Genomic DNA, 26,929 nt, shown 5'->3' with positions numbered 1-26,929 from the left:
ATAATGCAAATATTCCAAAATCTGAAAGAATTCAAAATCTAAAACACTGTGGTCCCAAGCATTTTGGAAAGGGGATATTCAACCTTTACATAACGTACAAGGAAAACGTCTGTTAGAAACTAAAAAGTAAATACTTCTAATATTGTATAAAAACCAAAGTGAATTCATTTTCTTTTTTGGATAACCTGGCAAGTTGAGATTGAAATCTGTTGACAGTATGACCAAGTATATGTCTTAATTCAATTCCGTTTCAGAACTTTCAAACAATTTTATTACCAACGTCTTTAATGTATTTACCGAACTTTGGCTCAATAACACTTCGTTGATTTTAGGCCACCAACAAAATGGAAATGAAAGAGATTGTCAAACACAAGACACTGTGGAAAATGAGCTCAACCAGTGAACCTTTATTTTTTACTGGTGTAGAAGTCAATCATTTGAAGAAATTCACCATTCCCAAGATCAGGAGGACAGCTGGAAAAGGTAATGTTTCTATAGAAGATGGGATTTTTTCATAGCTAGTACTGTATTTCTCTGGTTTTTACTTTATGTTCATCTTCTGTTTTGACTCTATAATATATAAAATTATGTTAAGTCTGGTCTTTGATTCCTTAAACTCACGTGTTCTTCTGGATCTTCACAAAATGTGATAGGTACATGTCTACTATTTCTTCCACTAAGTAAATCTAAAAACCCTGGACATTATATATGAAACAAATATAAGCAGACTTTCCTTGGTGGAAGGAAGATAACAGACCGGCCAGGGACCATGACATAGCAGTAAGTTCCCTGTGTTTACTTTTTGTTTCTTACATAACTCAGATTGGATACCCACAACCCAGAAATGTCAACTGACACAGACCCCCATCCCCCCAAAAATCCCCAACAAAAGCCTGTTCTCTCTTGCCAAAGGACTGAGAAAGGAGCAGCCTAGAAAGATAGAAATGTATTTTACATTAAACACCCTACTCCTGCATAAAACCCCGAGGCAGGGGACCATTGCCCTTGCACTTTTGTCAGCAAAGGCTAAGTGGAGAGCAGAGACTTGCACCTGTGCCTCTCCCCTTTCCCACTGGGGTGGTGTCAGAGGAGGCCAAGTGAACAACCTGGACTCTGACCCATACCCAGCAGGAGCAAAGTATTCCTCTTTCTCCCTGTGGTGCCAGTGGTGATCAAGTAAGGAGCCAAGACTTTTACTACCACAGAGCAGTAACGTGTTCCCCTCTTTGCCATCCCAGCTTCCTGCAGTGCCAGTGGATTTCCACCTCTGCTCTTTACTGATGAATTGACCCTTCCCACTATGGTTAAAGTCAGTGCACACGAAGTGGAGAGCCTTAGCTTCTACCAAACTCATCAAAAACAAATTATCTGTCCCCTACCACAATATCAGTGGAGGCTTAGTTGAGAGTTTGGACTTCCATCCCTTTTCAGGGGTGACAAGTTACAACCCCCAAGGGTGTCAATGGAGGCCCTGTGGAGAGCCAGGACTTCAACCCTGCCTAGTGGTAGTGTCCTTCCTTCCCAGACAGCAGTTTTCCCTGCCAGCATGGTATTAGTAAAGGCTTGCTAAAATGCAAGATTATATACAATCCAGTCTCATCACAATATCCTGAATGGATAGGATAGAATAAAAACTACTCATCTTACCACCACCGAGGAAAATCTCAACCTGAATGGGAAATGATATTCAACAGATGCCAACATAGAGATGACACAGGTGTTAGAATTATTTGACAAGGCTTTTAAAGTAGCCGTCATAAATATGTCTGAACAAGCAATTAAAGACACTTAAAATAAACAAAAACATAGAAGATTTAGACCTGAAAAATACAATAATCCAAATAAAAATTCAGTGAGGCTAAAACTGATAGAACTACAAAAAGGAGTAGATGAATCTACTGTTACAGTTGGAGACTGCAACAACCCTTTGCTAGAAATGGACATATCCAGCAGACAGGAAATCAGTTAGGGCATAGTTGAACTCATCACCACCATCAATCAACTGGATATAACGAACATCTGTAGACTATGCCATCTAACAATTAGCATAGTACATATTTTTCTCAAGCTCACATGAAACATGCACCAAGATAGATCACATCTGGTCCATAAAACACACATTAAGAAATTTGAAATAATAGAATTCATACAATTTCTGCTCTCAAATCACAATGGAATTGAGCTAGAAATCAATAACAGAGAGATAGCTGGAAAATCTAAACTATTTGGACATTAAACAACACACTTCTTATATAACACATAAATCAAAGAAGAAATCTCAAGATAAATTTAATAGTACCATGAACCGAATGAAAATGAAAACACAAAATTTGTGGGATCCAGCAAAGAAGTGCTAGGAGGAAGTTTACAGCACTGAAATAAGAAAAGATCTAAAATTAATAATTTAAGTTTCCATCTTAGGAAATTAGAAAAAGAAGAGCAAATTAAATCCCAAGCAATCAGAAAAAAGAGAAATAATAACAATTTGGGCATAAATCAATGAAATTGAAAACAAGAAATTAATAGAAAAAATCAACAAAACCAAAATCTGACATTTTTTGTAAAGATCAATAAAATTGACAAGCTTTTAGCCAGGATGACTAAGAAAAAACAGGAGACAAATTACTAACATTAGAAATGAAAAGAAGGGACATCACTACAGATCCCATGGACATTCAAAGTCTAAGGAATACTATGGACAACCTTATGCCTACAAATTTGATCACCTGGATGAAATGCACAAATTCCTTGAAAGACACAATGGACCAAAAGTCCCACAAGAAGAAATAGACAATCTCAATTTGCCTGTATCAGAGAAATTGAATGAATAATTAATAACCTTCCAAAACAGAAACCACCAGACCCCTTATTGATTTGGTGAATGCTACCAAACATCTAAGAAATTATACCAGTTCTCTACAATCTGTTTCAGAAGGTAGAAGCAGAGGGAGTACTTCATAATTCATTCTAAGCCACTGTTACCCTAATACCAAAAAAGGCAAAGACATTATGAGAAAATAAACTACAGATCAGTATCTTTCATAAACATAGATGCAGACATCTTCAATAAAATATTAGCAAATCAAATCCAACAATGTGTAAAAAGAATTTTACACACTGCTACTATACTAGACCATTTGTTTTGCTTATATCAGAATGTCTGGAACTAGGTAATTTATAACGAAATGAAATGTATTTATTACAGTTTGGAGGCTGGAAAGTCCAAGGTCCAGGGAACGCATCTGATGAGGTTGTTTTTTTTTGGTGGGGACTCTCCAATTCAGTGCAGAGTATCACATGGTGAGAACAGGTTGAGTAAGAGAGAGCTAATCTCCTCACTCGCTCTCCTTTTAAAGCCATCAGAACCATGCTCGTTGCTCCATGAATGGATTGGCCCATTTGCAAGGGAATAGTCCTTTCAAACTAATCCTTTCTTCAAGGCCTCAACTTTCAAATACCATAATCAGATTTCCCACCCTCTTAACACTATCACAAAGGGGGTTTATGTTTCCAATACATTAACTTTTGTGGGGCACACTTAACCCAAAGCAACGATCAAGTGGTATTTATCCCAGGTATGTAGGGCTGCCTCAACATTTGAAAATCAATTAATGTAATCTATCATATCAACAGACTAAAGAAGAAAAAATTATATTATCATGTCAATGGATGTAGAAAAAAACATTTGACAAAATCCAGCACCTGTTCATGATAAAAACTCTCAGTACACTAGGAATAGAGTGGAATCTCCTCAACTTCATAAAAAATATGTACAAAAAGCCCACAGCTAACTTCATACTTAACAGTGAGAAACTCAAAGATGGCACTAAGATCAAGGCAAGGATGTTCCCTCTCACCACTCCTTTTCAAAATCATACTGCAAGTCCTAGTTAATGCTGTAAGACAAGGAAGCAAAAAGTATACAGATGGGGAAGGAGGAAATAAAACTGTCCTTGTTCATAGATAACATGATTGTCTACGTGGAAAATCCAAAAGAATTGACCAAAAAAATCTCCTGGAGCTCATAAGCGATTATGGCAGTTGCAGGATACAAGGTTAATACACAGAAGTCAGTTGTTTTTCTATATACCAGCAATGAACAAGTAGAATTTGAAAGTAAAAGCACAATACCATTTCCATTAGCACCAAAAAATGAAATACTGATGTTCAAATATAACAAAATACGTGTAATATCTATATGAGGAAATCTATAGAACTCTGATGAAAGAAATCAAAGAAAATCCAAATGGAGAGAGGTTCCATGTTCATGAACAGGAAGACCCAATATTGTCAAGATGTCAGTTTTTCTCTAGTTGATTTATAGATTCATTGAAATCCCACTCAGAATCCTAGTAAGTTATTTTGTGGACATCAACAAACTGATCCTAAAACCTTGCTATTCTTTTTCTGGTTTCTTAAAGTGGAAGGTTAGATTACTGACCTGAAACAATTCTACTTTGCTAATGTAAGCTTTTAGTGCTATAAATTGCCTTTTTGACAATGCATTAACTGTATTCCTCACATTTTGATGCATTGCACTTTCATTTTTATTCAGTTCATGTACTTATTTCCTTTGAAATCCCATGAATATTTAAAAATAATTGTCCCTATTTGAAGTAAGCATGATGGTCTGCATAGAAGATCCGAAGGAGTCTACAAAAAAAGAAAAGAAAAACCCATAACTAGTAAGTTCAGCAAGGTCGTTGGAATACAAGATTAAAATAAAGAAAATCAATTTTATTTCTGTATACTAGCAAGGAACACGTGGGAATCCAAATGAAAAAAATAATAGCTCAAAAAATGAAATAGGAGGGTATAAATTTAAGAACACCTACAGGATTTTATGTGTTAAACTACAAAACACTGATGGAAAACAATCAAAGAAAATCTAAATAAATGTACTGTGTTCGTGGATTAGAAGACTCAACATAATAAAGATGTCAGTTGGTCATAAATTCATCAGTAGGTTCATTGCAGTTTCTATCAAAATTCCAGCAAGACGTTTTGTAAATAGATAAGCTTATTCTGCCATTTACACGGGAAGGCAAAGAGAATAGTATAGCTTAAAACAATTCTGAAATTTAAAAAAGTGTGTGGAATTAGTCTACCCAGTATTAAGCCTTAATATATAGCTACAATAATTAGACACTTTGTTATTGACAAATAGATTACTGGAACAAGATAGAAATTTCCAGAAATCAATCCCTGCCAATATGTTCAATTGATAGGCTTTTGATTGATTTTTAACAAAGGTACATTCAGTGGAGGAAAGGTAGTCTTCATCAGATGTTGCTAGGGTAACATAGACATTCATAGACAAAAAAATGAACTTTATCCTAACCTCACACAAAACATAATTCAGAGTGAATCCCGGATTTTAATGTAAAATGTAGGGCTGGCCAGCTAGCTCACTCAGTTAAATTGGGTGCTGGGTCATAGGTTCGGCCACCCATATTGGCCAGCCACCAAAAAAAAAAATAAATGTAAAGTGTGAAGCTATAAAACCTTCAGAAGAAAACATGGGAAAACATCTTCAGGATCTGAAGCCACATGAATAGTTCTTAGACATGACACGGCAAGCTCAATGCATGAAAGAGAAAATTCAATAATTTGGGCTTCATCAAAATTAGGAATTGTTGCTCTGTGAAAGACCCTGTTAGGAAGATGAAAAGATAAGCTCAGAATGGGAGAAGACATTTGCAAGTCATATATCTAACCGAGGATTCATCTAGAACATATAAAGCACTTTTATTAGTAAAAAAGAAGAGACAATCAAGTTAGAAAACAGGAAAAAAACATGCACAGAATTTTCACCAGGAAGAATATATGGATGGCAGATAAACACATAAAAAGATGTTCAGCATTAGAGCCGTTAGGGAAATGCATATGAAAAGCACAATGAGATATAAGCACATACCTTTTAGAACAATGGTAAAGGAAAAGAATAACAATGCCAAATGCTCATGAGGATGTGGAGTAACCACATCACTCGTATATTGACAGTGGGAATGTGAGATAGCACAGCTACTCTGGAAAACAGTTTGGCAGCTTCTGACTGAACTGTTAAAAACGGAACATGCCAATGCATATGACCCAGCAGTGGTACTCTTGGGCATTCATCCTTGGGTAATGAAAGTGTATGTCCACACAAAAGTCAGTACGTGAATATTCGTGCCACTGTATCAGTCAGCAGCTTACAAAGATGTTCTGGTACTTGTGCAAATTGAAATAACCAGATAGTTTTCTAGTATGTAGGTTGTCTTAACTTTGCTTGGGAAATGCAATAAATACTCATGCACTAACAGTAGGTACCAGGTTTGTGTAATGATGCACATAGAGTCTGTGTACATCTTAAGTTGAAAACGAGTTGCCTGCGTTCTAGAACTATATTATGTCTATACATGTCAAATTTTAAGAATTCCAATAGGTATGTGGAGAAAAACCAGATTCATCTTTTCGTTTTTATCAAGTGTAGGAGGTCCATATTACAGTTGTCGAACCTTTTATTGTTATTATTTTTGGCAGGATGGAAGTTTATTTCTCTAGAAATGGAGGGAGTTGGGGCCAGGCAGGGCAATGTCCTTGAGCTTCTCGTCCAGTGTCTTGAGGTCATCCAGGAAGTGGGTCATAGGAAAGATGTGCAAGAGCCAATAAGCACCTCCCACTTGCCCTCAGTGTCCTTTGTCACCTTGTAGGACGCCGAATCTCTGACATGGCCGTGCTGCAAACAATGTACATGATGAGCCATGGCCCGGCCCAAGCATCTACACCTGCCTTGTTCTTGTGCCAGTGGCCAAAGCAGGCACTGACAATGGCCTGGGAGATGGGCGTGGGGGCAATGTCAGCTACAAAAGGGCCACAGCTTTCGTTCCAGCCAGTCTTCCATGGCATCCTCCGTCACGTCCTTGACGACCCGAATCCACGGGACATCTGATAAGTGGACTCCATGCACTCCATCCACTCCAGCTGGCTGGAGGTTCCCGAATCCCCAGGGTTGTTAATGGTGCCTCCCAGCTGCTCCGGGTTCCAGATGAGGCTGCTGTGAGCCTGCATACTGGCATGCTGGATCAGCTTGGCCATGTTTTTCTTGCTCACACCAGTGGGAAGAAGGATATAGAGCAACAGGACCCGGACCTTGTCGTAGGCTGGCGCTGTTATGTCAAGCAGCACCAGCAAAATCATCTTCATGGTGTCCTTGACCTTCTTGCCCTCTGTGTTGGATCCCATGGCCAAGGTCTTGCTCCATACTGCACAGTTTCTCCACTGAACCCTCGAAACACTTCATGCATTCATGCACTAAATTCGGGTATGTAGCATACTTGTTCAGCTCCTTCTGGTGCTGCAGCATCTCTTTCAGAATGTGGGACAGGTCTTTGATGTTGGCATTGTCAGTGGTCAGCCTCTTGCCCTCACAGAATGTCTTCAGAAGGTCTGTGACCCTCTTGGTCATGTCCACAATGTGCAGGTGCCATAGCTTCACTCATAGATCATCGTTATCATCCAGCAGCACTGCCTTCTCCCATACCATGCTCAGCCTGGTGGTTATAGCTGTACGTGTCCTGCTTAATGTCCAGCAGATCATAGGCCACGGCCTGGAATGTCAGTTAATGCAGCAATGGTGACATGGGTTCAGCTGCCCAGTCCGTGATTAGCACCTGCAAGCGGATTTTCTCAGGGCCATTGCCCAGACTGGGAGTGTCTGCATTGAAGGCGTTCAGCTTGGCCAGGACAGCATGAGCCAGCTGGGCCATGGGCTTCAGGCCCTTGCAGTAGTGGATGACAGGGTACTCCTGCAGCCTGTTGCACAGTGTAGCAGTCTGCTGGACCAGCATCTCAAGCTGCTGTGCATGTTCCCATGCCCAGAGAGTAGAGGTTGTAGGTGCTACGTGGGCATCCCGGGGAGAACACCTTGACCTCATAGGGGACTAAGGCCAGGTGGATCTCCTTCAACATCTTCACTGCCTTTGCAAATGACAGCAGCCCAGCTTACTAAACGGTGTTTCTGGGCAGTTGTCAGTGAAGACAACATGTGCTACTTTTGTAGGTGAAGATCGGGGTCCCACAGAAGTCTGTGATCAGGGCCTGAACAGACTTCTCTGTGGGGCTCAGCAAATAAATGGCCTCCAAACAGGAGATGAGTTCTCGCTGTTTATTGATATCTTCAACAATGGTGATGCCCTTGGCTGGGATGTCTGACATTTTGCAGCAGGATAACTGGATGCTCATGCTCAGATGATATATGATAATCACCTTCCATTCTTCGTCCTTTTTCATGCTCTGAATGACTCCACTCAGAATTCCCACTCCAGCACCACCCCGAGGGCACCATCTTCCCCCTTGTTGTAGAACCTTAGATATAAATTGTTGCCTTCGGTTAATGAAAATTCCAGGTACTTGGTTATTTTATGTCTTATATCAGATATGCAGTTGTCATTGTACTGATGAGCAGTAATGTTGTTTTAAATACAAATAACTACATTCTCTTTTCTTTATCTTTAGTTTACTTGTCACTTTGTTGCTCCAATACTAGAGAGTACAGGTTCATACATGACACTCTTAACCAGTGCAGGCTTGATGTAAGCCGTGATCTACAGTTGTCATGGCAGTTTGGGAATACAAATCTGGTTCACGATGAGGACCTGGAAAAAAATTTTATTACTAAGAGGTAAGTTATTATGACTTAGATAAGTTCGAGATTTTGTTTTGTTTGTTTTTAATATGGAGTCTTATGCTAATTGATTTCTACCATTTGAGATTTACTAAGGATTACTGAGAAAATAAGTACAGATCATTATTTTGTTACCTTCTCTTAGCCTTTGGTAATATTGAAAAGGTAAGTTTGAGGTCTGATTACTTAGTAAGTTTTACACATTAATGTAGTTAGATTTCAGACATCTCCTTCTAATTTTCTAATCTTGATAAATTTTCCAGAAGCATGGATAAGCATATTTTTATTAAGCTGCCGTTTTGAAGATACCATGAACCTCCTGTGTAATACAAAAGAGCAGTTAAGATAATCAGAAAGTATTTTTTTTTTCTCTTGATACAACCCATTGGAAACTTAGTTGAAGTTTTAATTTGCGGGGGATGGAGTCGGGCTGTTTCCACCTGATCCACTAGAACCATCTGTCTGGGCTGACGCCACTGGTTCTGAGGCTCAGTTTTTTAAAGTGTCCCTTCAGCTTTTTGGGAAGGCAGAACACATGATTGTTATTTTGATAAGAAAGAATAAGATCATATGCAAAGTTCTCATTGTAAACATTTTGTATGTATAAGTATTGATGTGGTGTGAGCATAGGTTATTTTAGCATTTTCATTTTCTGAACTCACCTCCTTACCATATTGCCCTCTTTAACTTCAAACCTAACTATGGCTTGGTAGATTCATTTTGGAATGTTTTGGTTTCTTTTTTGCTTTTGTTTTAGAATCCCATTCCTCTTGACTCAAACATGCTGCCCCACTTGACGTCACTTTGGAGATTTGGAATTGGTGGGAATGACAGAATAAGTTGTGGTATATTCTTTTCAATCTAAAAACCACAGCTTTGAGTGAGGATTGAATGGACTGCATATGTCCTGCCGCTTCCAGATACAAAGAACAGATTGACCAAAAAATGAATTCCTGGTATTGTTTCTTGCTTCTGGTTCTTTTAGACATTTAAAATTTTGTCCTTTCAACCAGTTATTTCTCCCTGTTAGTGTTAGAGAAAAGTTAGAACAACTACCCAATGATACAGGACATATTAGAACTTTCTAAATGACCAACAAGTATAGGATTTATTGTTTTCTTTGGTATTTGCCCAATTAGACAAAAACTCATTTGTTTCCCATAGTACTTTATACTCATTTTTATAAGACGTACCACAATATATTGGTTTGCGTCTTGTTCCCGCAATATATTGTGATTTTTATTTTTTTGTGTGTCCATAAATGTGAGTCTGGCAACAAATTGGGTGCTTAAATGTCAAATTAAGTTAAACTTTTATGTCATTTTAAAAAATCAGTGATGCTAAGAAGTACCCTTAAGGAACATTAAGGCACAGGCGGAAATGAAGAATAAAAATAAACAGAGTGGTTAGCAGAAGAGAATAATAAAATGGGGATATGAAGAGAGAAAGTATTGATAACGTTGATGCCTCTGGTTTTTATTTTCATCACTCCCCTTAGAGGAAGTAAGTTTATAAATCTGCAGTATCAGGAAAAGCAGGTGGCTACAAAAAGATACCAGTCTCCACTTCTTATCTACTTCTTGTCTACTTCTTAAGTGTAAAATCAGCAAAAACAAATAATCTAAACATCTATGTATTTGATCATTCATTAAACATTTGAGTGCCTACTGTGTCAGATATTACATTTGATACTCTCAGGAAAAAAATGAATCAAGTTTTCTCCTCGGCCGTAAAAGGTTCACATTCTATTAGGGAAGACACATAGCTAAATATAATATAATGTTATAATAAAGATACAGGTGTACAGATGAGGGATTGATTATTCTTCCTGAGAGATGTTTCACAGAGTTAAGAAACTTGAGCTGGTCTTAAGAGGAATTAAATGTAGTTTCTCTCTTACCCATTAAGTCTATTGCCCTAAGTGTATCAGTTTGGCCATTTTGGGTTTTGTTTTAAGATAACTTTTAAACATTTCAAATTTATGCGAAAGATTATCATTTTAAACACTGTCAGTACCCAGTCAATGCTGTGATTGAATTTGTACTTAATGTCTCAATTTATATTCCACCGCAGATGTGTAGTCTGAACTCTCCATGGTTAATTTCATCCACTTTATCAATGATTACTTCCAAGGGTGTGTTGAACTAAAACAGTTTGGACCAGGGACACACTGAGGAAACATTGGCTTGGGGTCTCTGGGAAAGAGAGACCAATCTGATGTGAACAAGGAAGCATGTTCTTCCGGCTACTGGTAACAGCATTCCTGGGATAATAATGAGATTAGTGTTAGGGTGACTCTAACGCTAAGGACGGCAGAGCAAAGAGATGAGAAAAACCTGGATCCCCTGAGTCACGGAATCAATCAATCCTGATAAATGTTGCCTGGTTTCTGAACTTCTTGTTATGAGAAGTTAACTTATTTTTAAGCCAGTTTGAATGGGTTTCTGTACTTGAAGTCATGGTATTCCAACTGGAACTGAATTTGGTACTGGTAAAGGGATACTTAACACGTAAGAGATTCTAAAATTAAGGACTTAATTCAAGTGAAGAAGGCAATCAGGACCCCCACTATTCCCATATTGGAGGTTGGTGATACTTTCTACCTTGGGGCAAAGACAGAGTATTTCATGTGCCTGTAGATTTGAGGGAAATTGTCCAAAAAAATAAAGATATTAGAGCACCTTGACTATTTCCTGGTTAGACCCAAGAAAGATCATTTGTTAAAAACCGTAGAAAATGCAGATTTGAGTTTTTTAAAAAATAGGTTCTTTCTGTTTGTGGCCTAGCTTCACACAGTTCAGCTTTGTAAGATTAGCTTGAAGTAGAGAATTCCTCTTTTACGTAGTGCGAATATGGATTTATAAGGAACGAGATTTAATAGGAGATAAGTATGTGTGGCAAAGCACTAATCTGTTGCCTTAAATCTTCCCCAAATACCTCCTTTTCAATATTTTCTACCTGGTCAATTGAACTATTAAAAAATAAATACATATTTTAAATGCCATCTGGGAGGAAGAAACGGATAGTTTCAAATTGAAACCCAGTAATTAAAGGCCGTTGTAGATTCTGGGACTTGTGTGATGAGAAGATCTCAGAGGATTGTTGCCAGGAGATAGAAATTCTTAGTCTCAGCCATTGTCTAAACAAGATCTCTTGCTATGGTTAATCGCCTTTTGAATTTTGAGAGTAAGGAATCCCAGCTACTACTTTTTGCATAGTTATACTTTGTGCTAAGGACCAGTTAAGAGTGACCATTTGTTGTGTCATTCTTCTCTTTTCTGAATTTCATTGTGGTCATCCTGTTTTTTCCACACTAGTGTATTTTGGGTGTAGATAAATTAACTGTTTTAGCCATATGTTCCCTAAATGGATGTTGATTATAGGGATCTATATCGAGATCTGTTAGAAATGAAGGCACATTACTCACATCATGGACTTGGAGTTTGATGTAGTAATTACATGAGACTTTGGGTTGTTCCCTTCTTGGGAGTTGGGATTGAAAGTGCTTTGTGTGGGCATGAGCATTTTTAAAAGGTTTAATGTATTAGAAGAAGGGTGTATATAAAGGGTAGCCAAATGAGTAGACCATAATAGACTGCAGTTTTTTCCTAACAGTTCTGGATCATGTGACATAATTAGTTTAAGCCATTCTTTGCCCCATTCCCCTTGCTTTATTGGGTTCCTGATGCAGAAGCCTAGTCAATATAGTTCCATCGAAGACAGCATGAGTCTTACTTGGAATCCTGGAAAGTGAAGTCTCTGTCTCTCCTGGTGGCTATGAGCAAGAAAGCCAGAAAGCCTAGTTGCAGCCCTCTTACGAGTATGAGGGGAACCAAACATGGATAAAGACAAAACTGTAGACAGTATAGTGGAGAGTCAGGAATAAAAATGTGTTACTATTAAAGGACTGAGTAAGTTTGGAATCTGCCTGTGGTAAGCAGCATAATGCTCCCCCGAAGATACCCAAGTCCTAATCCCCAGAATCTATGAATGTTAGTTTACATGGTAAAAAGAGCTTGCAGATATGACTGAGATCACAGACCTTGAGATGGGTGACTATTCTGGGTATCTGGGTGGACCCAGTTTAACCACATAAGCTTTCATAAATAGAAAAGGGAGGCAGAAGAGTGGATCAGAGAAGGAGATGAAAGAAAGAGATTTGAGAGGAACTCAAACTGCCTTTGCAGATGGAAGAAGGGGATTATGAGTGAAGGGATGTGGGTAAATTCTAGAAGCTGAGAGGACCCTCAGCTAACAGCCAGCAAGGAAATGGACCTCAGTCTTACAACTGGTAATAGTTAAATTCTGCCAACGAGGAAAGGGATCCTCCCCTAAGACCTCAAAGGGGAACACAGTCCAGATGACACCTTGAGTTTAGCCCCATGAGACCCGTGTTAGACTTAATACCTGCATGACTGTAAGATAATAAGTATACACTTTTTAATCCACTAAGTTCGTGGTCATTTTTTACAGCAGCAATCGAAAACTAACACACTGCCTCATCTCTGGACTTGTGTGAGTTTGTTGAATCCCAGTTTCTCTTAGTTGTCTATTTTTCGTTTCTTATATTGCACTTTGGGCCAGCTAGTCAATGAGTGCTTACCACTAGCAATCTGCTGGGTTTGAAAACTACTAAGTTCCCTTTCAAGCTCTCCAAAGAATTAGCCTCATTTTCTTTAACTATGTTCTAAAAAACATACTTACTTGAAAACTTTCATTCTTTCCTTTAGTCACCCGCAGTAGCTAAATACCTTGTGTGTACTTTTGTTTCCAATTAAACTTGGAGATGGAATCCTTCCATGCTTCTCAGTGTTTCATTTACTCAACAACAAATTATTGATTACCTACTCTATGCAGGTTATCTAGGAATCTATTCTGGAAGATGTAATTAACTATGACATAAACATTTCATCTGAGTCACTTACAACTTCACTCTGTCATAGTTGGTTTCATTAGGGAGACAGCATAGTAGTACAGAGTTAATTAAAATTTCAAGTTCTTCAGAGAGAGATACAAGATTCCAATTCTGTTTCTACCTTTGCTCCTTAATTGTGCTATATTAACTTCTATAATTTTCTATCAATATAAGTTTTCTTATCTAAGTCTTTTACATTTATTTACTTAATATTTAATAAAATAGTAATTTAAAAAATAGCCTTCTGCTATATGAGGACACAATGAGAAGGTGCTATGAGGAACAGACACTCAAGAAACGATGCCTTGATTTTGGAATTCCAGCCACCAAAAGAGTGAGAAATAGGTTGCTGTTATTTGTAAGATAAAAAAATAATAACAATAATAATGATGACAAAAATGACAAACCCACAAATAAGAATACAACTACAGATTTTAATATTTGGTTCCTGGGTTCATTTTGAGCTTTCTGTTCCAGAGCTTAAACAATGTGTAAGGTTCAAGTTTGGACAGATTTTGACACCTATTCTTCATTATGTTTTACATCAAAAGATGGGAAAACATTTCTCAAAAATTATTATTAACTCTTATGTTTTTAAAAATATTCAAGATAATATGAATATCCTTTTTAGCATGGAATGTGATGCTTATTAGTGTCTTTTGGTAATAGAGCACCTTGCAAATGCTAGATCTTTATATTATCTGATTACATGTTGTTATACACACAAAAGGCTATTCAGGTTCATTTTACCTCCAGCCTCTGAAATGGAAATCTTGAGACTCAGAGCTTCTCTCATTTAACATTGTGACATAGATCCTGGTGTCTGGTGAATGTTGCAAAGCCAAACTTTTACACAACTTTTTAGAGCCAGAAATAGATCTAAAAGCTAATTTTTAATTGGTCGTTTTTATTATCTAAATCATATTTAGGCCTGAGTTTTTTATCAGTATTATTACCAATACAAAACTCAAGGGAATATTTTCTACTTTAATCTACAGTGGTTTTTGTAGCCCTGAGTCAGACTTTTATTAAGCTATATATTTTTTTCATTCCATGGAATCCCTTTGGATGATATAGTATTTAGCCAGCAAAGTAACTAGGTATAAAACAAAGAATGTGGCACAAAATGTTAGTGGTGCCACTGTTGAAAAACCCTGCTGTCTAGGATTTAATGTTATACATCTTAATTTATCACAATGTATTTTCAAAAAATGTTATGTTTATGTGCAGTGTAAGAACCTTACAACAGCAGTATACTTCGATGTCTTCCCTCTTTCCTGTCTTTTGTGCTATTGTTGTTAGTGTCCCTAAATGGGAATTCCTTGTAGGCATTGCTCAGAAAGTTAATGATTTTCCAAATCCCAATAAAAACAAATTGAGAAATCAGAAAAATGGGGGAAAGCATTATAATTCTCCTGTGAGAAGTAAACCTTAACAGTCAACATCGAGCTCTTAGTGGTTCACAGAATCTACTGACGTCAAGATGAAAGCAAGAGCAGGAAATACGGACATGTGCATTTAAAAGATAAGATTGACATTTCCAGGAACTAGGAGAAAAGTGGTCGTGATCTAATCAGTCAGTTTGGCCTGTAGCTGTTGCCATGTGTTTTGTGATCCTGACTACTGTTAATGATGTCATTCTTGCAAAAAAATAAATGTTAATATGCTTATGTTCACAGTATACCTTATACAAATTCTGTGAGTTGTGTTCTAAGAAATAAATGTTAGAAGCATGTGGTTTTCAAGAACAGTTTCCTTTTGTGGTATAGATGTTCCTTTGCTAGGTTCTGTAGGTTCCCCATTGCGGACAATCATTTGGAATCACATTTCTGTCCTAGTGTCTGAACCTCTCTGTTGTACTACCTGGTGTGGCACTTGCTGCTGCCGCTTCTACTCCTGAGCAAGCCATGTAGAACACGCTATCTAATCTGCCAGTTTGGGGAAGGGGTATATGTTTTGTATGTTGAAATGGGTCTTGTTATGGAAGTAGTAGAATCAGAAGTATCTGTACTTCAGACTACAATCTTTTCTGAGGATGAGTCATAATTTTCTTACTACTAAGATAGCTTGTTCTTTTCAGCTGTTATCTAGATCTCTGAAGAATGGAGAATATCCTGATAAATGACCGTGTATGGTATGTATTTGGATCAATGTAGATATAGAGATAGAGATATAATTTATAAAATTGATGTTCTTCCCTCCATAACACAATTAGCAAGAACTTGAGCTCTGAAACGTGACAGACGAGAGTTGGCACGTGTAATTCATTCCAACTCTGTCACCTTGCTACTTTGGCAGAGTTTAATTTTCTGAACTCATTTTTTTATTTTCAAAATGCGTGTAACAAGTACAATAATAATAATAATAACAACTTCTCAGGGGAAATGAGAAGGAAAGGACAAAATGCATGAAAAGCTTAAGATTTTGTACTGGATACCTTAGCAGCATTCAAGAAATGTTAGCTCTTAGTATCACTGGCCTGTGCAACATGTGGTTCATAAATCCTGAATAAGTAATCTTGAATTCATTCCTCAGCCTAACTTATCATCATAGGGTAGTGACACCTCTGAATATCGAATATCATCAACATGTTTCTTACTCTCTAACTATGGTAATCTGAAATATTTATCTTCTTGAAAATTGTGTCGGTATTGTTATTTAAATTTACACATTATTTGTTTTGCTTTAGATCAGAGATGCGTGAGAGTGGAAGATGTGGCAGAGAACTTGAAGAGCATTTCTGCTTTTTAGCACTTCCTCACAGTGATGTGGCAGAGATATATCAGAATGGGATAAGCACCAAATCATCTTCATTGAAGATATTAGGAAATCCTCTTCTTGGAATTTATATATATAGACATGTTGATGTTGCCTTGAATTATGCTCATCACTGTCGAAATACCACTGTAGAAAGTATTGTCATTTTTAAGGTAAGTAGCGTACAACAATTACTAAATATATGTACTGTTTTCTTTAAATTGACCTAAATATATTTTTCCCTCAATGTAAATTAGTGTTTTGAAATCGCATTACATAAAATAAATTGCAATAATAATATTTATTATTTTTGTCATCATTATCACTCAAAATTTTCCCCTATTTCTGACTCATGGTAGGAAGAGCAGAACTTCAGGTAAGCAAAAGCAGCTTTCATCATCTTTGTCTTCCCAGTGTATAATATCTTTTTCTGTCTTGATTGACCCTCTTTTCTTTCTCTTTTCTGTTCATGCTGTAAATAATACCATAGTGTTTTAAGTGTCCTCCTCTGAAATATTGTATCACAATAACAGTGGCTTAAGTTAAAGTTGTGAAACTCTTACAGTTTATTTTAGTTAAAAGTATTATACCAATGATAATTTCTTAATTTATATAACTGTGCCACGTTTATGTAGGATGTTAACTTTAGGAAAAGCTGAATACAGGGTATATGAGACCTCGGAACTATTTTTTTGTAGGCGTGTATCAAACCATTATTTACTATAGAAGAAAATAGCTCTTATGTAAATGTCCAACAATAGTGCATAGTGAAGTTATCATATGTCCTCTCTCTGGAATATGATGCATCTGTTGCAGTTAGGTTTACAGAGAGTTTTTAAAGACATGGGAAAACGTTTATGCAATCATGTTAAATTTTTCAAAAAATTAAGTTAAAAAATACTATATAAAGAGCTGGCCTTTTAACTCACTTGGTCAGAGCATGCTGCTGATAACATCAAGGTCCGGGATTTGATCCTTGTACCAGCCAGCAAAAATAGTAACATATATGTGATATCGTCAAAATGATTAAGGAACAACTAGAAAGAAATGCTCTCAGTGGTTATCAGAGATAATCTTTGAATCATGACAATATGGAGTGTTTTCTGTTCTTTCTAGTTTTTCAAATTAATATTTTCCAAATATCTCATAGTAGGTGTGTATTTCTTTGAAATATTTTTATTATGATAAAATGCACATGACAAAATCTACTATCTTACCAGTGTTTAAGTGTACAGTTCATTGGATTGAGTACATTTATATTGTTGTGCAGTCATCAACACCATGCATCTCTATAACTCTTTTCATCTTGCAAACTGAAACTCTATATGCATTAAACAATAACCACCCTTCTCTCCAGCCCCTGGCAGCCACCATCCTACTTCCTGTCTCTATGATTTTGACTACTCTAAGTACCTCATATAAGTGGAATCATACAGTATTTGTCTTTTTGTAACTTGCTTATTTAACTTAGCATAATTCGGTATTCATCCATGTTGTAGAATTTCCTCCTTGAGGCTGAATATTATTCCATTGAACGTGCATACCACATTTTGCTTATCCCTTTATCTGTCAATGGATACTAGGGTGGCTTCCACGTTTTGACCATTGCAAATAATGCTGCCTTGAATATGGGTATACCAAGACTACCATATATCTCTGGGAGACCCTGCATTTAATTCTTTTTAATATACCCAGAAGAGGAATTGCTGGATCATAGGGTAGTTCTATTTTAAAACTTTTAAGGAACTGCCATATATGTTTTTCCACAGCGCCATACCATTTTACATTCCCACCAAGTGTGCGCAGGGGTTTTAATTTCTCCACATCTTTACCAACGCTTGTTTTTATTGTTTTTGTAATGCTGGCCTCTCAGAATCAGTTAGAGAGTACTCCCCACTCTTAAATTTTGGGGAAAAAGTTTGAGAAGAATTATTGTTATTTAAATGTTTGGTAGAATTCTCCAGTGAAGATACTAGTTCAAGGGCTTTTCTTTGTCAGGAGATTTTTGATTAGTGACTCTGTATCCTTACTAGTTATAGGTCTATTCACATTTACTATTTCTTCGTGGTTCAGTCTTGGTAGGTTTTGTGTTTCTAGGAATTTCTCCATTTCATGTAGGTTATCCAATTGTTTGGTATACAGTTGCTCCTAGTACTCTCTTGCAATCCTTTTGATTTCTGTAGAGTCAGTGGTAAAATACTCACTTTCATTTATTTTCTAAGTTGAATCGTCAGTCATTTTCTTAGTCCATTAGCTAAAGATTTGTCAATTTCGTTGGTCTTTTTGAAGAACCAACTTTTCAGTTTTGTTGATTTTTTTTCCCCATTTTCTATTTTGTTTATCTCTGATCTGACGTTTACTATTTCCTTCCTTCTGCTAACTTTGGGTTAAAGTTTATTCTTCTAGTTTCTTGAATTGTAAAGTTAGGTTGTTGATTTGAGATCTTCATTGTTTTTAATGTAAGCATTTATGGATACAAATTTCACCAATAGCACTGCTTTTACTGTGCCCCATAAGCTATGGCATTTTTTTATTCATGTCTAAGTATTTTTTAAATTTCCCTTGTGAGTTCTTCTTTTATCAATTGGTTGCTTAAGAGTGTACTGTTTAATTTCCAAAGATTTGTGAATTTTCCAGTTTTCCTTCTGTTATTGATCTCTGTCTTCATCGCATTGTGGTCAGAGAATATAATTTATATGTTATCTATCTTTTTAAATCTGTTGAGACTCAGTTGGTGGCCAAACTGGTCTATTCTGGAAAATGTCCTATGTGCACTTGAGAAGAATGTGTATGCTGTTGTTAGGTAGAGTGTTGTATATATGTCTGTTAGATCTAGTTGGTTTATTGTATTGTTCAAGTCTTCTCTTTCCTTAGTGATCTTCTGTCTGGTTGTTCTATCCATTATTGATAATGGGGTAATCGAAATCTCTAATTGTTACTGTAGAACTGTTTCTCCCTTCAATTCTATCAATATTTTGCTTTATATATCTTGATCATCTGTTATGAGGTGTGTAAAGGTTTATAGTTGTTATATCTTCTTGCATGTTAAACTTTTATTAATGCATAATGTCCTTCTTCGCTCTTGTTACCATTTTTGATTTAAAGTCTGTTTTGTCTGTGACTAGTATAGCCAACCTTGCTCTCTTTCAGTTACTATTTTACATCCTTTCACTTAAAGCCTCTTTGTGTCTTTGGATCTAAAGTGAGTCTCTTACCATGTTTTATTACTCATTCTGCCAATCTCTGTCTTTTGATTGGAGAGTTTAATCCATTTCCATTTAAAGTAATTACTATTATGGAAGGACTTCTATCTTTTTGCTACTTGTTTTCAATATACTTTATAGCATTTTATCTCTCATTTCCAGTAATGCATCTTCTTTTGTGTTTAATTTTTTTGTAGTGAAGGATTTAAATTCCCTTCTCATTTCCTTTTGTTTATATTCGTCAGCTAATTTCTTTGTGGTTACCATGGGGATTACATTTAACATCCTAAAGCTGTAACACTCAAATTTGAGTTTATACTGTCTTAACTTCAACAACATATAAAAACTCTACCCCTTTAACAGCTCTGCCCCCACTTTTAGTTGTTGATGTCACAAAATTACTTCATTACACATTGTGTCCAGAACCATATACTAATGATTTTTTTAATGTGTCAGTCTCTTAAATCACATAGGAAACAAAATATTAAGTTACAAACCAAAATTACAATATTAGCTTTTAGACTAATAATTTTTTTTAATGTATCGGTCTCCTATATCATGTAGAAACAAGCAGAGTTACACAGCATTGTTACAATAATACAACTTTTATAACTGCCCATATATTTACCTTTACTGAAATTTTTATTTCCTCATAGAATTTCGAGTTACTGTCTAGTGTCCTTTCATTGCAACTGCAGGACACTCTGTGGGAGTGTAGTATATTGGTAACAAACTTTCTTACAGGACACGTGTAGTGATAACAACCTCCCTAAGCTTTTGTTTATCTGGTAATGTTGTAATTTCTCCTTCACTTTTGAAGGATAGTTTTGCCAGACATAGGATTCTTGGTTGACATTTTTTTTTTTTTTAATTTTAGCATTTTGAATATATCATCTCACTACCTTCTGGACTCCAAAGTTTCTGATGAGAAATTTGCCCATAATCTTATTGAGGCTCCCTTGTATGTGACAAGTTGCTTCTTTAATGCTTTCAAAATTTTCTCTCTTGGCTTTTGACAGTTTGATTATAATATGTCTGGCTATGAGTCTCTTTGCATTCATCCTGCTTGAAGTTCACTAAGCTTCTTCGATGTTTGTATCTTTCATCAAATTTGGAAAGTTTTCAACCGTTAATTCTTTAAACATTCTCTCGCCTTTTCTCTCCCATTCTTCTTCTTGGACTCCCACAACACGTACGTTGGTCCCCTTGATGTTGCCTCACAAGTCTCTTAGGTTCTGTTCACTTTTTTCCAATATTTTTCTTTCTATTCAAAGACTCAGTATTTCCATTTTCCAGTCTTCACTGATTCTTCCGCCTGCTCAAATCTGTCTTTGAATCCCTCTAGTGTGTCTTTCATTTTGGTTATTGGACTTTTCAGCTACAGGATTTCTTTTTGGTTTCTTTTTAGGTGTTCTGTCTCTTTATTAATATTTCCGTTTTTTTTCATACATTGTTTTCTTGACTTTCTTCATATCTTTAGTTCTTTGAGCATCTTCAAGACAGTTCTTTTAAAGTCTTTATCTAGGAGATCTATCAGTAGGTCTTTTTAGGGACAGTTTCTGTATGTTTATTTTTTTCCTTTGAATGGAACATAATTCTGCCAGTGCAATTATTGTCTACATGGGGAGACAGATTTCTGGAGCTTTCTACTCCACCATCTTCCCAGAATCAACCTCTGAACTACTTTTTCAACCTTTCCGAAAATCTAAAACTATTCAAATTTGAAAAAAAATAAATATCAAAGTATAATTTCAAGCTTCAAAAGACACATTTACTTAAGATTTACTCTTTAGTTAATTGTAGCTTTGCCAGGAAAACTAAAATCACAGTAGTTTGACAGGATTCTTACTTATGTAAGGACAATTTAGGATGATGTGTTTGAGTTTACTTCCACATAAAATCAATGATCCATATGACATAATTCTTTTTTTTTAACCTCAGATATTTTCAAATTCATGGCTTCTGACTCTCCATGGAATTCAACTTGAGTTTTTTACCCTTGGAGCCTCTGTCTGGAAACAGATTTAGCTTTAGGGCTGGAGTGAGACTGTTGCAGTGGGTTACTGTGAACTCTCAGGGAGAAGCAGGAAACACTGAGGCTTAAAACAGGAAACAGTGTTTATTGATATGCTGGCATTGGCCCCGCAGACTGTTTGTTGTCCAGTGGCTGAGCCCCAAATGCAGTCTGGCTGTTATTTTTATAGCATAACATTTCTGGGTTTTTGCAGCAGGGCAAGAGGAGTGATCTTATGATCTTATGTGGCTATGACTCTTTCTCAGGGTGGAAAATTACAGCAAGGAAGAAGCAGAATAGAAAATATTGTTACAGCAGTGTGTGACAACTGCAGTGTGAAACAAGACAGAGCTGCAGCACCAGCTGGGTCTATATATATCTGGGTGGGGGTCTTGATTATAACATTGCAGGGCACAGGATGGGTGCCTAACAGCCACAGACAGGTGGCACACAGCCAGGTCAGTACGAGTGCCTCAAGACCTCCACGTGCAGGCTGTAGGGTGGGGAGAGTGTGAAGTGAGCCCCCCAGGTCTGCATCCCAGGGTCCCAGCTCTCCACTTCTAGCCTGCTTCTGTCCGAAGAGGAACATGCCTCAGTGGCCAGCTCCTTCTAAGGAACTGTAATATATAGACCAAAGTATAAACAGGTTGCTCTTCTAAAATATATATATTTTTTTTTTCAATTTTATTAAGCATAATTTATTTTTATATTGAAAAGTAATAGATCCTGATCTAAGAAAATTTGAAAAACACTAAAATACTCTGAAAAGCTCATTAATAGCCACAGTAGGTTTTTTGGGGTTTTTTTTGATAGTCTTTTACTCATTTATACAGATATGAATGTGTAATTGTTAAAATTAAAGTTTGTTCTCACTTTATATACTATGTAACTTGCTTTTCTCACTGATTATAAAGTAAAGATGTTTTTATAGCATTAAATAAATGTTCTTCTGCAGAATCCTTTGAATGGCTGCATAGTATTCCACTATAAATCTGTACCATAAATTTGCCTATAAATTTGGTAATGTGGATTATAAGTTATTTAGTTTTGGATTTGTTTTGTTTTTGCACTCTTAAATACTGCTTCGATCCTCCTTGTAGGTATGTTTTTACTCACATGCATGATTATTTGCTAAGAATTAATTGGTTTATTCAGAGGTGTTAAATTAGGAGTCAAAGCTATGTACATTTTTACAGCTTTTGATATGTAACGCCTAGTTGTATTGAGAAAGTTTGTACTAATTCACATTTCCATCCACAGTGTATGAAAATGACTGTTATCTCACACCCTCATTGTGTACATTACACTTTTTAAATAATCTTCTCCGGTCTAATATGTGATCATTTGTTTCTCCTCATTGGCTCAATTTTCTTCTTTATTATGGTTTCCTGAGGTTAAACTTCATTGTAGATACTTGTTGACTACTTATATTTAGTGAATTGCCTATTAATAGCCTTTGCCAGTTACTCGTTTTTTTTTTCCTTTTTTTTTTGGTGAGTGATTCCATGAGTATTATCAATTGAGTAAAGAGTATCTTGAGAGTTAGGCTTTTTCCCTTTATAATGTTTAATCACTTCATGTTATCTTTTTAGTGAACTTTTATTTTTGAATAATTTTAGATTTACATAAAACTTACCACGCTCTAGTACGAGAGTTCATGTACACAATTTACCCAGCTTTTTCTAATGTTAACATTTTCATAACTGTGGCATGTTTGTCAAAACTGAGAAAGTAACATTGGTACAACTCTTAACTAAACTATGGATTTCATTTAGCTTTTGCCAGTTTTTCTACTCATATTTCTTTTAGTTCCAGGATCTAATCCAGGATACCACATTACACTTAGTATTGTTTTGATTTTTGAAAGAATGTATTAACTTATTTAAAATAATAGTGATAGAATTGCTGACTTTATATAAAATGTGTACCTTTCATGATATTCATTGCACTTTCTTGTATCTCATCTTTTGTCAATTCTATTCATAGTTTTGTTTTTTGTGATTTTATGCTCATTTGCTTTTGATGTACAGAAGTTTTAGCATATTATATAGTGAAATCTATATGTTTTGGTTTCATGATTCTTGGCACATATTCTGAGAAAAGACTCCTCACTTTGAGATTAGATAAATATTTGCTTGTGTTTCTTTCTCTAATATTTCAATGTGTTTTGAATACTTAAGTATTTAACTTGCATGAAATTTATTTCGGTTTATAGATTAAGTAAAAAAATTATTTTTTTTATTTGTTCCATACTGTTTACTGAACAATCTTTTCTTGCTTCACTTATTTCAGATGGTGCCTTTAATAATACACTATATGTTTAGTATATGTGTGGGCTTCTGGGCTTTTTGCGTGTGTTCTGTTTTTTGTTTGTTTTTTCCTTTGCCTATTCTTGTGGTAATACGATCCTTTTGAAAATGTTTTAATATCTGGAATTGTGAATCACCTGTCCTGTTCCATCATTCTGTTTCTGACCGATTTTTTTTTAAAATTGGGGGGCTGTTCTTGTTTGTTTAATCTTTCAGGTAAATTTTTAGATTGAAACTTATTTCTAAGAGTAGATTTTCTGCAAATTTTATTGGAATTAGTCTTAGAGTTTAATTTGAGGGGGAATTGGCATAATTACCGTGTTAAGTCAGCCCTTTCATCTGGGACATGGGTTATCTTTCCATTCATATTTCTACTTCTTTAAAAAACAGTGTGAGCCTTACTCCTCTGTTTGAAGTTTGAGTGCTTAAAAGTGTTTTGGTGTATTCTTATCGACTTTTTTTTTTTCTTTTCTTTTTTAGGTTCTCTTTGGAAGAGTTAAGAAAATTCAGCCTTCCATGGATAAAAACAAAGTTTCTTTGGATCCTTCTCCTAATTTTGACTGCCACATGTCAAGAAGTATACCTTCTCTGAAAGATACCGTTCAGCTACAAGCCTATGGTTCAGTGGTATGTCAACATTATGGTAGATTTGATTACTTGAAAATCAACCATTCTATGATTAGGGTGTGGTATTTATAACACCGTTTTCAAGAGTTCAGATCCCCATACCTGTCAGCTGCCAGAAGAAAAAATTGATGTGTAAGTGAGGTGATGGGTATATTAATTAATTTCATTTAATCCTTCCACATTGTATGTATACATGAGAACAGCACATTGTATCCCACAAATATACACAATTACTATTTATCAATTAAAAATATTAATGTTTAAAAATCAGGCTATTTTGAAACATTATTGATCCTTTGTACTTTGCAAAAAGAGAAAAATAGAAAAGGTTACATTAAGTGAAATAGTAATCTTTTATCATATTCTGCTTAGACAGTTTGTGGAACTTTAATTTTCTATACAGGATAGATTATACATAAATATATTATATATAATCATATATTTGATAAAAAGATAAATCTTCTATATAGAAGTATATACATGATCCCACATGTAAAATGTATTAAGCTATTGTTATTTTTCTAATTATTTTGGTGCCAAATAAAATAACAATATAATGGCTCAGAGCATATGCAAAATATTTGAACTTTTAATGGAAAAATACTCTTTCTTTTAAAACAGATTGTGTCTGCTTCTGCTGACATTGGTAGCCTATGAATTAAAAAACACATAGTGGGGAAAAAAAGGAACTTTATAAATCTTCAAAAAAGCTAGGGTTGTAGATGGCAGGGGGAGGATGTATGTAGAAGTAGATAAATAAATAAACAACACGTAGTTATATAGACTTTTAAAAAATATGATCTTGCTCAAGTCTGACTGCCAAGATTAATCAGCATAAACTTATTATTTTTCTTCTTATTTGTCTTTCAGGTATACTTCTATGAATACAACATCTTTTCAAAACCAGTAGATAAACCGAGACAGTGTCTTCCATATGCAGTTGTAACAGTAAAATTGATGGGTCAAAAAGTGTGTAATGGGCATTTTATGACATCCTTGAGAATCCTCTCAACAGGATTTCCTAAGAGGGCTGGTAAGATACATATATTATTCTACATCACTATCATTTGTGCTGATATTGAAATTTCTGAATATTATTTCTAACACACAGTGCATTTCTAAGAAAAATCGTTGTGCTTTACCTATTTTCCATTCTGTATAACTAGAATCATACGGAAGGTGTTTTTGTGACTTCTTTTGCTTATGTTCATGTGACTCTTCATGTTGATATGTAGAACTGTGGTTTATTTATTTTCATAGATAGATAGCTACATGAAGGGAGGGAAGAATAGTCCACTGAGTGATTATACACTATTCTCCTGGGGATATTTGGGCAATTTTTAGTTTTCTTTTCATTCCAAATATTGCTATTTTAAACATTGACATAAATGTCTTGGTGCATATGTGCAAGAGTTTTTCTAAAGAGTTTATATGTAGACAAGGAATGTGCAACTTAAACCCAAAGGTGATTGATGTCAAATGGTTTTCCAAAGTGGTTGCATTGAGTTGCATAATCACTCTATGTCCTTTACAACACATAGTATACTTTTTTAAACATTTTTATTTCTGCCAGTTTAATGAGTGTGATATGTTATCTTATTGTGGTTTTAATTTGCATTTCCCTTTTTTTTTTTTTTTTTGTCTTTTTTCGTGACCGGCACACAGCCAGTGAGTGCACCGGCCAGTCCTATATAGGATCCGAACCCACGGCGGGAGCGTCGCCGCGCTCCCAGCGCCGCACTCTCCCGAGTGCGCCACGGGCTCGGCCCTGCATTTCCCTAATTTTTAATGAAGTTGAGGATCTTTGCATCCTCAACAATACTTAGTGCTGTCAGACTTTTTAGTCCGTATTGTTTGATGAACAGGCATTCTTCTTATAAGTGCTATTACATGTGTGTTGTGTAAGAATGCTTTCCCCAGGACACGAAGATATTTCCCCATGTTATCTTTGAAAAATATTATAGTTCTGTTGTCCCATTTTTGTCTTATCTACTTGGAAATGACTTCGGTTTATAACATAAGCTCCCAACTTATTTTATTTTACATATGCATACCTAGTTGTCTCAGTACAATTTATTGGAGATTCCAATTTTTCCACTGATCTGCAGCACCACCTTTGTGATATATCAGTTGGCCACAGGTGCTGCAAAGATCTCTTACTGGTCTCTCTATTCCATTCCATTTGTCTCTTTGCCTATCCTTTTGCTATCTGCACCTTGCCTTAATTACTGTAACCATTAAAAATGCTGATACCTACATATCTGGTCCTCCATCTTTATTCAAAGAATTTTTTGCCATTCATATAAATTTTAGAATCAGCTTATTAATGTCTGTCACCAAATATATTAGAATTTTGATTGGGATTGATTGAATCTAGAGATTAATTTGTGGGAAATTAACATCTTTCTTATATTGAGTCTTCTGTTAACATTGTAT

The 26,929-nt window shown here is 35.9% G+C and overlaps 2 pseudogenes; one reads left to right on the top strand and one right to left on the bottom strand.

Annotated features, from left to right (window-relative positions):
• Positions 1 to 344: 344 nt before the first annotated feature.
• Positions 345 to 26,929, top strand: part of LOC134368460 (testis-expressed protein 15-like) — a 46,201-nt pseudogene continuing 19,616 nt past the window's right edge.
• Positions 6,543 to 8,434, bottom strand: LOC134367091 (syntaxin-binding protein 2-like; annotated as a pseudogene).

The sequence above is a fragment of the Cynocephalus volans genome, chromosome X, assembly GCF_027409185.1.
Source record: "Cynocephalus volans isolate mCynVol1 chromosome X, mCynVol1.pri, whole genome shotgun sequence".
NCBI classification, from domain to species: domain Eukaryota; kingdom Metazoa; phylum Chordata; class Mammalia; order Dermoptera; family Cynocephalidae; genus Cynocephalus; species Cynocephalus volans.
The sequence above is the reverse complement of the archived record's forward strand: the minus strand, read 5'-3'. Positions and strand labels throughout refer to the sequence as shown.